We start from the raw sequence: 15412 nt of genomic DNA, 5'->3' as shown, positions 1-15412 counted from the left end.
TTATATTATATTATATTATATTATATAAATTTAGCTGTCAGCAATAGCTGCCTGGGATACTATATTAATATATTTTACTTAGCACATAGCACTTACTTGAACACATACTAACATAGCTATTAAACATTAAATAAGAATGATTGAAGTTAAAGTCTGTTCAGCAAAGGAAACAGCATTTTCTACGTCATTTTAGAATGCTAGATAAGTCCAGTATGTGCCTATATAGAGGGGTAAACTGTGTAACTTTTTCATTCACTCATTCCTTTTCCTTCTGCTGTTCCCAGTGGGGGTCACAGTGGCAACAAATTGAGAAAGATTTTCCTATTCCCAGCCACAGATTCCAGCTCCTCCCAGGGGATCCCAGATGTTCCCATGCCAAAGGTGAGATATAATCTTTCCAGCAGGTCCTGGGTCTGCCACAGGGTCTCCCTCCACTGGGACATGCCTGATACAGCTCTACTGGGAGCAGTGCAGGGGGTATCATTTTAAGATGCCCAAAACACGTCAACTAGCTCCTCTCAATTTGGAAGAGCAGTCCCACTGCAATCCTACTATGAGCAGGGGATCTACTCCTGAATTGTCTCGCTCCTCACTCTATTATGGAGAGTAAGCCCAGAAACCCTGTGGAGGAACCTCCTCATTTCCTCACTTCCTGTACTCACGACCTTATTCATTCACCCACCCACAGCTCATGGCCATAGATGAGGATAAAGCTGTAACTTGTAAAGTACTAATTATTGGAAGGTAATAAAAGCATTTTATTAAATTAAACATATGTTGTAAACTGCATGTAGTCCCCATTTATACTTGGAGGTTTAAAGCGTCTTGAGGATCAGGATTATATCTGCATGACTATCCACCATACAGTTTATCCACAAAAAAAGAAAGTGTAAATGGACCCAAAACAAATTAGTAACAGACTGATCACTCAAAACATTTCAAGAGGTGGTCTGAGATTAAATATAACCACAGTATATAATGCATAAGTCTTCCTGAGGCACATTTGATAGCAAAAAAGAACCCTCCTTATAAAGCCTCACATAATTTATTCTCCCTTTTCCAACAATGAGGCTGGAGATTTTCTACTCCTTTTTGCACATAGAGATAAGAAATGTGCCTAGATAGTACAATGAAACATGAATATTATGTTCTGTATATCACTAGAAACATTTAGCATATTGAGTGAAAACATGTACACATGTATCCAAGGTCTTTATAATAAATACTGTTTATGTGGTAGCTACCTTGTCAAAGCTTCCAGGCAATGCAAGAATGATGTACATAAAAGTCTTTGGCTTCAGCAACACAAGACTACCTAGCATGTGTGCAACATAAAGACATGACAATGCAAACCTTATTTAAGGCTGTTTTTATAATAAGGAAATCAGAGATCTGAGCGCTAAATCATATATGCATATGTATATGTATAAACTGCATAAGGTAAAACATAATGGTTTCTATATCCTCATGAATGTACTTGAATGCCAATGTTGACGCTTTTGAAAGCAGATTTTTTTTTAAACATAGCAACATCTTATTCAAAAAACAACTAAAAACAAAGAACAACATTCAAAGTTAGTGTTCTAATGTAATGAGCTGACTTTTATATGAAATACAGCTATCAGATTTCATTCTGGACAACTAGAGATGAATTTGGCAGTAAATCCATGTGGTTAAAATGATATCAGGATACAATCCAAATATAAGACATGAAATGGTAAGGCGTAAATGGAGTATTTGATTCACTGCTCCATCATGTTGGTTGCATGTTGGTTCCATATGCTCCTGAAGATTTGAATTTGTGTGCATCATTCTCTGTGGATGATTGGGCACTGTGCAGATGACACTGCGAATAATGCTGCTGTGCTGCAGGTGTGCTTACATCTGGCTAATCGCAAAAGTAAGATCAAAGCCATGATTTAACATTGACTGCTAGACAGATTTCCATAGGTAAACACCACAGTGTTTGGACCACAGTCTGCTGTTTGAGTAACTAGTTTACCTAAGGTTTAGCTAATCCAGCTTTTACAATTTATTTCATTTAGGATAATACTGGTATTATCAGTGTATTAGCATTACCAATACATTATTTTGCCCAAAGTGTAACCTTCTAATAGGTTAGAATTTAACCTTTATGACATGAAAACAATGAGGAAATAAAAATACTTCTGTAGCCACTGGTGTGTGTGTGTGTGTGTGTGTGTGTGTGTGTACTCCCAAGCATGTGCATGTTACTATGACAAGCAGACATTTAGACTTATTATTTGTAGATTTTTAAAGGCCGCGAGGCCAGAGGGAAGCTCCAAGATTTCCGCGACGCCACAGAGGGGAGCGAGGTTCTCCGCGAGGCCATGGAGGGGAGCGAGATTCTCCGCGAGGCCAAAGGGAGGAATGATGCTCTCCGCGGAGCATGAGGGGGGAACGATGCCCTCCGTTGGGCAGGAAGGGGGAGTGACATACGGCACGCGGCAAAGAAGAGGAACGACGTCTTCAGTGGAACATGGAGGCAGAGCGACGTCCTCAGCGAAGCAGGATAGCAGAGCGACGACCTCAGCCGAGCAGGAAGGCAGAGTGACGTCCTCAGCCGAGCAGGAAAGCGGAGTGAGGTCCTCAGCTGAGCAGGAAAGTGGAGTGAGGTCCTCAGCCAAGAAGGTAGGCAGAGCGACTTCCTCAGCCAAGCAGGATGGCAGAGCAACGTCCTCAGCCGAGCAGGAAAGCAGAGCGAAGTCCTCAGCTGAGCAGGTAGGCAGAGCGACTTCCTCAACCAAGCGGGAAGGTAGAGCGACATCCTCAGCCGAGCAGGCAAGCACAGTGGTGTTGTGTGTGGGGTTGGCGAACAGAGGGGAGCACTTGTGTATGTCGTGACATGGAGCAACGTCCTCAGCCAACCTGGGCGACTGAGCGACGTCCTCAGACGAGCAGGGAGGCTGACTGTCATTCTCCGCTGACTCCGTTCGCTGACCTAGATCCACTATAGGGGAGGGAGGATGGGAGATGGTATTAGCCCAGACCACAAACTCCCACTTGTACCCGGACTCCTCCTCCAGTTGGCGTGGCGTGGCGTAGTCCTCCACGAACACAGGTGGTAGAGTGAAGCCCAGGTACTTCAACTTGTACCCGGACTCCTCCTCCTGTTGGCGTGGCGTGGCATAGTCCTCCACGAACACAGGGGGTAGCGTGAAGCCCAGGTACTTCATGGCGATCTGCTGCTTCTGATGTAGGTCACACGTTCTGTCACATTAAAGGTAGGTGCGGAAGTAATCGTAGATTTCCAAACAGTTTAATAAACAAACAAACAAACAACAAATCAAAGACACTAAGACAACTTGGCAAAATACTGTGGCAAAAACTAAACATGGAAGCGTGGACAAAAGCATAGAAGACAATTTACGTGAGACAAGGAAGCAGTACAAACAGTGGCTATATATAGGAGTGCTCGTTAAACAGAAACATGATCCAGGTGCAGGTGGTCATGTGACAATGATGTAGTATGGTGCAGTGGTTGCTGGGAAAGGAAGTCCAGAATGACCTCCATGATAGATGACAGAAGGATGGGGACAGTCAACATGGTGCCAAGTGCCATTTACAATACAGTTCACTTAAAAATGTGACAAAAGACATTTTTGTTTATTCCTATTACCTGTACTTATCAGTGTCATGGAAACATTTTGTGGACTTATGGACTTAAACAAAGAAACAGCATAAAACAAAAGCAACATAGAACCACTGAATGGGTGCATATTTGCTTTATAAAAGCTGTCTAAATTAGCCTTAAAGTGGACATAACAGTGTTTTTAGTTCTCATCTGTTTCAGATATAATAAAAAGACAAGTGTCTGTAGTATTTAGCTAAAGTGGCCCATTTATGTTGAACATTTGAACCTTTTTATATAACTTATGAATAATCCTATACTATTTCTTTTGTGAGGGTAAGGGCTATAATTGTGAATCTTTTGCCATGTCACTCATGCTGCTTAATTCTGTATAATTGATCTAAAAACAACAACAACAAACAAAAACAAAGTGACAATACATAATGCCAGCACAGGTAATATATCAGTCACAGATGTGTAATAAATATTGTGAATTTTTATGAATTCCTGTAAACTCCCATAGCACATCATAATACCAGATATATGCATTATATCAATTAGCAATATTATAGACAAGGGGTTATTTTCTAAAACAAATAATATGCTGTCTAATATTTTAGGCATTGCTTATTACATAATGTCACTATAAGAAGTATGCTCTGAGGCTTAATCTGCCTATGCAGTATTCATGATGAAAAGCATAGGAGACAAGATCTTATGTTTGAGGCAGATGTGCTGTATTTCTTGACCAATGGAATGTAAAATTCTGCACTACAAAGTCTTTATTTTACTAACTAAAGCATGTTTACTTTGCTTCCAAAGATTAATACTTCTTATTTCCTCACACTTAGTCCTCTACTGTAATTTATCGGTTAATCAGGGTACGCAAGATGCTGGCTTTCCTCAGGCTATTACAAAGGATTAAGTATCACCTATGTCAAGCATAAACAGCAGTGTTATTCAATATTCAATGCATTTAAATCAAGTCATTCAGGATACTCACAACAAGGTTGGAATTTACTTACAGTCCCTGAGATGGCATATTTTTCATAAATAATTTTATTCAGCAAATAGCACTGAGACGGTGCTGCTACTTACGCTTAGTCTGGTCATAAAGAATATGATCACGCTCTCAATAACTCTCACAATGGGCATGTAGAAAAGGGAATTTAATTAGAGGAGCTTAATGCGTCCTTTTATTAGGCCTGGAGGGTATTCTTCCCCTTTTCTTCTGCATATTCATGACACTGCTCTTCTCTATTGTGAGGCATTAGGAAAAGAGCACAGGACTGTGGCAGGGGAAGAACAGGCTTCTTCAAAAAGCACAAAAACAGCATGGTTAGGAAGTACTGATCACAACTGACAGCAAGTAAAGCACAAGATAAACAGAAATAGGGTAGCTGGCCCTTAGTGCACTAGCTTCAAAATGCATTTGGTGCAGATGGTCCCAAGGTTAATAAACCAAAGTAGTGGGAGGAATGACAAGCACTTGACATGGAAAGATCGTCGGTAAACATTTTAAAACGTTCTTTTTACTCTGAAATGGTATGAGACAACTACCATGCAAGCAATGAGAAAATTCCATTATATAAACAGAGATTATAAGGCTGCATCCAAAATTGCATACTACCCTACTACACAGTAGGCAAAAATCAGTACACCAGAGGGGTAGTATGTCCAAATTCTCAGTAGGCGAGAAACAGTAGGCGAGGAATAACCGGATAGTGTACTGCTTCCAGCGAGATTTTGCAGTCTGCAAGCGATGGACACTAGAGTCAAAAATCCCATAATGGGAGTGGTGTGGATGAAAAAAAGAATTGTGGGAGACAGTGTGTCGGCTCTTTTTAACTATTAAGCCTTGGTTAAACAGGACTTGTTTAGCAATATGTAAATAAATTGTTGAAGGTTTAAGCAAAGCAAAAAAACAGTTGCCACAGCGTTTGAAACCTTTTTTGTGATCTCCGTCATGCCTAAACCAGCCAAGCTAATGACAACGAATTTACCTCAGCCTGTTAACACTGCCCACATTAAATTGCTAATTCAGTTAACTTTGCTGATGTGCATTTTGCTGTTAGTGCAGTTGCTTTAATCCGGTGGTCCCTTTAAGATTTTTGTCATCGAAGGTCACACGACAATGTCAACATGGCGGATGTAGTATGTCTGGGATTGTATTCATACTACACACACATACTGATTAGTACGTACTGTTTCAATGGCCATGCAGTAGGTACTGCATCGAATGAAGTACATGCTGTCACAGTACACAATTTCGGACGCAGCCTCTTTGGGCCCTTTTCTTCTTCTTCTTTGTCTTCTTATTTTTTTTCATTTTCTTCTTCTGCTTCTTTTTCTTCCTTCAATAACACTTACACAGTAGTACAACACGTTCTCATAGTTGCTATGCATTAAATACTAGAACAAAATAATAATGCCAAGTAATAGTGATAAATGAATACTATTAACACAATTAACCAAGAAATCTATGTTAATTATTCAGTAAGTAATACTAAATGTATGATTGTGATAGGTAGTTCACTATTAACTTATAATTACTCATAATTAAGCAATGATTACTGTTAGTCAACAAACCAACAACTTCATACCTAACTAGAGCTCCTTGATAATACCTGCTAATTAAATGCTGACAAGTCAAGATTAATTGCCAATTTTAGAATCTTACCTTCCCATTCCATGCCCATTCCAGCACTTAAATTTAAATGTCCATTTCCTTTATTATTGTTCACATAAGCAGGTCTGCTCAGAGGAGCACAGGGTTGGTGTGTTGTTCTTTTTATTTACCCAGTCATGTTCTAAAGGGAGAAATGAAAACAATAACCTACAAAAGTACAAGGTGGTAATGTAGCAATGGATTTTTATTAATGGTTTGGGATATTTTCATTGTTCTTGATCAAAGTGAAGATGCATTAAAGCCTTATATATTACTGTTACCCTGCTTTTCACTTTAAAATACTGTTCAAGATAATTATAGGCTCACATGGCAGGTACATATCTTTCTTTCTTTCTTCCTTTTTTGAGTAGGTAACAAAATTGAAGCTGAAGTGCATATAATATGAATAAATCCATTATTAATCAATATTACATGTGTCACTGATGTGTGTCTGTATCGCACAAGTTAATTTCACCTCTGTCCTTTTCAATTCCTTGAAGAAATTAAGATGTCGTTCCAACTGTGATGGGCTGACAGGGTATTCAAATGTCTTCCTGCTGTAATAACTTTATCCAAACAAGTTGATCATATTAACATAATTGAAAATATTCAAGGCAGCATCAGAAGGGAATGTCAGGTAGATATGGTTCTAATGGATTGTAATAACTTTGTTAGACTCATTTGTAATCATGAGAGACCTATTTCAAGACTAGTGAGGATCAATGAGACCTATTTCAATACCAGAAGAATGAGAATGATAGTTCATGTTCATAGTTCATAATTAGCGTGAATTAATTATAAACATTTCAGGTCTCAAGACAGAGTAGCTAAAACACAATATTTCATAAATATGCTTCATTTACTGCTGATGTCGTAGCTGGTGACTGACACCAAATTTATATTTTAAGCAAGCTATCATATAATTATGTTCTGTCAGGACAATGAATTGTCCTCATTAGTTTTTGTGGCAAAACGTATGTGATGTGCTCCAATGTTGATGAAATTGGCTTCTATAACTGGACATGATAGGCTATTTATGATGCATTTAAGCTGTACTAATTTTGTTGGTGATACTTCAGTTCAGAGCATCTGTTTATATATTCATTGTGGAGGGTTTCTGATTTAACAAGATTGAACATAATGATGTCTCTTCATCTAAATCCTCCAGTCAGTATGGTAGCATGACTGGAACTTTTCAGAGAAGGACAGCACACTGCAATATGTCAAGAGTATTTTTCACTGTTACACATGAGAACGTGGACCCATATTACAGACCACAGCCAAGCATTATAGACAGATCTTCAATTCCCAGAGGAAGTCATTATATTTGGACTTAGCTGTACTACAGAATGTCTACTGTGGAGGGAGAGCGAGAGCTGCCAGGGAATATAAGAAAATGACAGAATAGCAGAGACAGATTGGACGATATAAGAAAGAAAAAAGTCTTTCCACATCAGCAAGTCAGTTCCCCGTATCAGTATTTGCAGTATCACAAAGAAGTTTGGACTTCTCTCCAAAACAAGAGTGTGAAAACATTTTTGCACAGAGGCAAGCATAGAAGTTATTTTGCTTCTCTGCATTGTCTATCTTTGAATACAGATGAAAGAACCCAGCTCCAGAGATAACTGGAAGCAGAAGACAACATTCAGCTCTGTTATTTCAAATATTAGTAAAACTGCCTTTTGTAAAGAAGGTTGATGCTGTCATAAAACCCTTAAGCAAAATGGCAAACCATGCTATTAGTGTCTAGTTACTGCCTGGCCATACCTTTAACAAGTTGGGGTTTTTTTTGTTGTTGTTGTTGTTTCTTAACCAGACACAAAATCATCTTCCATGTCTGACAACTCTTTATACCTACCAGATATATATATATATATATATATATATATATATATATATATATATATATATATATATATATATATATATATATATATATATATAGTTAATTGAGTTAATTGAGTGTATTGGGTATAGCATCTGCATCATCCTGAAAGCTGTGTCATAAAGTCTCCCACAGTTTCATGTTAAGTTGTCATGCTCCAGGATAAGATTGCAATAAACATTGTAATAAAGTAAGAGTTCTATATATGTAATTTAATCTTGTAATCTATTTTCAGTGGAAATTGTAGCTGCAATTCTGCATTTAATAAAAGTGCATTAGTCTTCGTTCACTTCAGGAAATTTTAATGAGTTCGTTTCAGAATGAGTTTGCTTTTAGGTGCTATGAAAAGGAAGATGAACAATGTTGTATCTAGTACTGTAAAATATCTACCAGTATGCTTAATTAAGCTGGAGAAGGACAAATATTCCTTAATTTGAACAGTATTAAAAAATAAACAGTTTTAACCAAACATTCAAAAAACATTTTCCTACAATTGTGTTTATGTGTGTGCTGATATTTTAGAATTGTATTTTGCTTGGGACAAACTTTTTTTTTTTTAACCATATAATGTTATTGAATATTTAAATAAAAAAATCACTTAGTGATATTGTTGGTGTCACAAATTCCCTCGCTTAGTGCTGTTAGCTCTTAGTCTCTAAGTCTGTTGTTTTGTTCATATTGACCATGTCCATTTTGTTTTGACTTTCAGTCTTATCTCCACCACTGCCCTGTCATTGGTCCTGATTGTGTCCAATGGTTTCCTGATTGTGTCCAGATGTTCTGTGTTTAGTCCTTGATTAGCTTGTCTTTATATAGCCTGTTGATATTCTGGTTTCGTTGCATCTCAAGGCTTTTTTTTTTTGTTTGTTTGTTGTTGTTGTTTTTTTATTTTCTTGATTGCCTGGAGAAGGCAGAAACATGAACATAAAATGTTTTTTTCTGCCATTTATTCTGAAGTAGCATTTTCATTCAAACAGCAAGCTAATAAGCAAAATAGCAGACAGCCAATTGTAATACAGAAAGAGAAGCAGGGTTGCACGATGTAAAGGTACTACGGTAGTATTGCAATACTAAAACTTCAAAATACAGCAGATGCTTCTGTATTTTTTCAACGGTAGTATTGTCAATACGGTAGTACCGTAAGTAATATTGTATGTGCAGCAGTTAATACTATTTTTGTTAAAACGACACATCTCACTGCTTTTACACAAAGGTTAGTGACACTTCATTTAACCTAAATTCTTTACTTTAATCTTTAAAGATTTCCTGTTTGCTACCAAGAGAGCTAATATGACACTAACCGCTGTCTATAAATACTAAAATTAGCTGTGTTTTCTAGTAAGCAAGCTAACGTTCCTAAATTTTTATTTTTGTTTTTGATTGATGGATTTTTTTTCTAGGGAACAATAGATGAAACATGTGGCACATTGAATTAGTTGCTTGCCAACTGTATGATTGTTCTTAAGTTTTTCCAAAAGCCAGTTATTCATTGTCATTAATAAAGTATTGAGAGGAAAATCTGGTTTGTTTGTTTTCATTTATATCTACTGTATGTATTTCTGTAAATTTGTTCATTTTGTAGATTTGAATTATGAGTTTTGTGAGTACACAATATTGCATGGTATTGTGATACTACTTGGTATTGTGATACTTCATTTGGTATTGTATCATAAGATATGGTTAAGGAATTGTGACAACCCTAAAGAGAAGATAATCAGATTGGTAACAAGTGCTTTATTAGTATAGTTGTGGAAAAATTCATTATGATTTATCCTGCAAATGAATACAGTGGAATGCAGTCTGAAGGATTTGCAACAAATTACTAAACATGACAATTTTACTGAACGTTTTGTTAATTTGTTTAATAACTTACAGGGATCTATAAAGGCATGTTGTATGGTTTAAATGTAAATTCATAACCAATATTTACTTTACATTCACTGCCATGAATGTAGTTTTAGTCCTATTTATAGGAGTAAAGAGACAAAATTAAGGCTGTGTCACTTACTAGGGATTTACAGAAAACAATGTACTGTATGAGCTGTATTCAGAGTAGACAAGTCCCTAAGTTACATCAATATTTAGTCAGGGAAATGTATTCAGTTTCAGAGTTCAACTACATACATGCTTAAGTCGATTTTCTGGGTGATCCAGTCAGATAAAGCAAATTACCTGCGTGTAGCTCACCTTCAACGTTGGCAGGTTTTTCAGTAGGTTTTAAAGTAGAAACATCAGAGATGAGGTCCAATTATTTGTATATATATATATATATATATATATATATATATATATATATATATATATATATTTTGTGCGCTGACATTTACTGTGTGCATACAACTTAATGAAGCCACAAGATACTTAATTGACGCCATGAAATTGTGATGTATTTGTGGGATATAAGATATTTGTCACAGTTTTTCTTCCATCCCTCATGTGTAACAAGTGCACAACTTCTGAAGTCCAGAGTTGCATGTGAGGTCTGAACTGAATACTGATGTGCTCAATTTTAGCATTAATTCTTCACTGCTGCCATGTAACTCAACTCTGAATATGTCCCTGTGTGCACATTTACTGTAGGTGTACATTTACATTTTACATGATTATTGACTTACAGCTATTTGTAGTAAATCTGAAAGTTCCAAACTCAGGTACAGTATATAGGCTAACAGATTATCTCAACCTCATTTTGTAAGAAAAATGTGATAGACTGTGACACAATCCTTTGATACAATGACAGCACATGTGGAGAGCAGATAAATTTTACAATACTCTTGACAGGTTTTGATAACCTGTCAAGCACCACATGGTGCTTTTCAGAATGAGCCAACCTGAAAAAAAAGCTTTGAGCAGGTTCTCTTGGTTTAGCCACAATGTAAAAAAAAAAAAAAAAAAACCTTTCAGCAATTTGTGTCAAATGTTGTGAACCACACATCTGCTTTATGTGAACTGTTACTTGGTCTGAAATTGATTGACCATTTAGAACATGACTAGTCTGATTATACCCAACAGGAAAGGAATGGAAAATATTTAGAAATGGAAAAGGGGTTGTGGTGCCTTAAAAACATATCATTCCTTCAACTCATCAAAGGCAGTCCTCTTGAGGTGCAGGACTTAGCAAGCCTAGAAGTACTTGTTCATTACTTCTCTGAAGTACTTGATTGACGTAATCTCGTCCTCTATAGGGGTTTTCAGCAGTAAATGACAGTGGCCTATCATCAGACCCACACTGATTTCTGATGCTGTTTTGACACTTTTTCCCTTCAGTTTAGCTAATGAATTGTAGATTAGCACATCTAGGGCAGAATGCATATTTAATTATCCTAAACTCTTCCCCTTTTCCTTCCAGATAACCATATGAACACTTTATGGTGTGCATTAAAAGTGTTTATAAACAATATGTGGAGGAAAAAAATACATCTTTTGTATAATTGTTCTATTGATTTCTCAATTTCTATAAAGATTTCAGTTGATTTCAAAATTATCAAGGGCAGGTAGTGTGACGCTGTAGCCACCCCAAAGTTTTATTCCTTTATTACTTATTTCTTGGTCTTAACTAGCTTACAGTGACATTCTCCTCCTTATTTCTACAAGTTAAAAACATGTGGTTGAACAATTTAGTATTAGATATACACAAAAACAGAAGAAATCAGGCAAATACTTTTTCACAGCACTGTATCAGGGATAAGTCTATGAAAGTCAAAACAACTATGAACAATAACACACAAATAACTTCAGTTTTCTTCCTCTTCTCATATGTCTGTACATTTCTATCTGTGTAGGTTTTGCTTAGCTATGTTGATAAGTGTTGTGTTGACTGATGACAGATGCTCCACACAATTAAGCTTTATAATGTATTATTATTAATAAATGTTGTTATTATTATTATTATTATTATTATTATTACAAATTACCTTTTTAAAATTCGTGTGAATATCTTGAACTTCTGTTTAGTTGATGGAAACTTGTGAATCTACAGCTTCTAGTGGCAGAGTGTGGTGCTCCAGGAAAACACATCAGATGTTGCTGTGGCTGAATTAAGTATCCATCACAATGTGGAAATCTTGCCTAGGCTTTCTTTCTGCAAATATCCCATTGGGTAACATTGTCAAAATATCTGTGCTCACACACTCTGTAGAGATGAAACTGAACAAAGTGTAAAAAGGTTAAAACACCTAAAGGCCCAATACAAGATATTGGAAATTTAACCAACAGAACCGAACTGAATAAATTAATCAGAGAATATTTCAGCACAGATGTAAGAGACAACAGTGACCAGTGGAGTGAATTGACAATAATGAGGCTCGTGTTTAAATGCAGAGAATGACATTTACCTCAGCTGATTGGATGCTGCTGATGAAATGATCAAAGTGATAATACATTTCTCATAAAAAAATATATAATTCTTTGATAATGCTGTTTTCCATAAGTACATTAGGTAAAAAATGTAGAGGGAGGCAAGGCTTCAAATTGCCTGTCTGCTCATGCACAATATTATTATCTATTTAAAACAGACAGAAACAACAAATAACACAGAATAAGGGAAAATGGAGAGAAAAAATGTTGAAAGAGAGGAGTGCTGTTGTGAATAAATATTGGTGGCTTTCCTTAATAGAGTCCTTATGCTATCACAAGGTTTTAAAAATACACATTACCACATAGCTGGGAGTCATGTCCTTCAGATGCAAGCTTAGAAGCTTGAGAAATTGTTTGTGGCCATGCAGTGTGGAGTGTTGGACATGTAAACATAGTGATGAATGTGGCAATTCATCTTTATTGTGCCCAGGTGGGAAGTGCAGCCTGACCCACTTTACACACTTTATCTGAAGGTGACAGAAAATGTTGGAAGGCCAAGACAGAGGGGGAAAAGAAGATCGAAGAGGGAACATCTCGAACCTCTTGAGACTGAATCAGTACATTTAATCACCCACTTTCTTCTAAGTGTATATTAAGCACATGTGGCAAAGGTTTGTCCTTGTTTGCAGTGCAGTGTCTAGAACTAGTACATGCAGATATCTGCTTTTATTTATATTTATACACAGCCAATGCTGGAGCCTATCCCAGGGGACTCAGGGCACGAGGTGAGAGACACCCTGGATGGGCAAATCCACATTGCCCCCGGGTATACTTCATATTTAATATAATTTCATAGGGATTTTTATAATAAAATGAGTGTACTTCTGGCAGATCCTTTGATATGTTAACTAATAAGTATAAGGGTCTTTTCTCTTACTTGTCAAAGGGGCAGACTGAACTTGGAAACACATTGTAGCATGAGGTATAAGAACAGGTTCAGTGTGGTGTGGTACAGATTCTTCAAGTCTCTGTACGAATGAACACCATTCTTCCAAAAGATATTCCCTCATTTGGTGTTTTACAGTGTTCTCATTTGGTGTTACATACAGTGTTCTCCACCTACTGTATAAAATATGAATCTGCCACAGGTGTTCAAATACAGCAGGTTGAGATATTTTGACTGTGACGGTCATAGTATAAGATCTATACCATTTTCCTGATCATCAAATAATTCAGTGAGACCTGCTGCCCTTTGGATGGCAATGTCATCCTAGAAGATAGCAATCCCATCAGGATAGAAATATTTCATAATAGAATAAAGGCTTTTAGTCAGAATAACTTTGTAGTTAGAATAACTGTAGTTATTCTGACATTTGCAGTGACACAGCAAACCATGCCATTATCACAGTAACTTTATACTATAACTTAAATCCTATAGAGCACTTGTGGGATCCCTGATATTTATTTGTAGAACAGGAAACTTTTCTTGTTTAGCTATATAATGTCATGTTTTCCTGTGGCAAAAAAACTCAAACAGCTGATATGTTTAGGTATATTTTGAGGTTTCAGTGAGCTTCTGTATACGTTCTAACAAACCAGCCAAAATATCTGAGATGCAGATTCTCTGTCCATAGACTGCCTGATTTCTAGTGTACAGTTATCAGGCCAGAAATATCAGAGGTAGTTACAACCTCCCTGTCTCTCTGCATCTCTGTATATCCAAATATCTGTGCACCAGTATTTTTTCAGTAATGTGGAATCTTTTGAACTGGTTTTGAACTGGTTGCTGCACACAGATCAGTTTTTATTGTGCCATTATTTTCACAATCAACTCTTACCAGAAGTCATACAAAAACAACATTTAGAGGATTGGTTGAGGGAAGTTCCGTTTGTGAAAGTAAGCCTTTGACCATGTTTAGGAATGAAAACTACCATGCTCTGGCTCATAATAAGGCAAAAAGGATACGAATTTTGTCACTCTCTTGCAATCATCCCAACCTGTAATATTGAGCCAGTTTATGCTAAAACTCGCTCAGCCAGTAAGCTTCCTGATTCCCACATGTATGCTACACTGAGTTTTGGTGCTATTGGATCTAAATAAATTATTGTAGATCCTTCAATAATTAGTCATAATTTTTGTATCAGTGGTACTTTGTCAGTCTGCTAATGTAGTCCCTAGTCATTTGGTTACGTATTCTTGCTCTTTTGTTTTGTGAAGCAAGCTCATACATTTAATCATTCTTTCATCACTTTATCCTGGTCAGGTTTGCTGTGGATCTGGAGCTTATCTAAAGAACACTGAGCATGAAGTGGAAACACACCCTGGATGGGATGCCAATCCATCACAGAGCACCATGCACACATATATTTACACACTCGTTCAAATCTAGGGTCACTGATCCACCTACTAGAACCAACTACAGACCATGTCAGATATGCACCAAATTTTTCCATCTTTAAGTCCAAACTTAAAACACTTCCCTTTTTCGATGCCCTTGAGACTTCAGCCTTCTTTTTAAAATATATTTTATGTCTATATACAGTATATGTGCTATATAAATAAATTTGCCTGCTTGCCTGCTGCCAAGTTTTTGGGCAGAGGGAGGAAACAAGAGAACCTGGAGGAAACCCACATGGACATGTCCACTTCCTAGTTTGAAACGGTTACTACAGTAGCATTAGCAACTTCATCAGTGGACATGGCAAACAATACATCTTACATGAATATAACTTTTGTCTTAAAATATGCATGCTCGTCAGATGAAGATGAAAATGAAGAAGGGCAGTCAATTTCAGCACCTATAACGAGAATGTACAAATCACCATGAGCTAGCTAGTCAGCTAGGCAAAGGGCTTATAAAGTGAACGTGGCTTCTTTTGGATCTATTTCTTCTAGTAGGAAACATTTGCCAATATTGTGTATGAAATGTCAGTTACTTGATATTAATTTCATTTTTATAGAACTGTTGAT

This window comes from Ictalurus furcatus, chromosome 6 (assembly GCF_023375685.1).
Source record: "Ictalurus furcatus strain D&B chromosome 6, Billie_1.0, whole genome shotgun sequence".
Lineage (NCBI taxonomy): Eukaryota > Metazoa > Chordata > Actinopteri > Siluriformes > Ictaluridae > Ictalurus > Ictalurus furcatus.
This window is presented reverse-complemented; position numbering follows the sequence as displayed.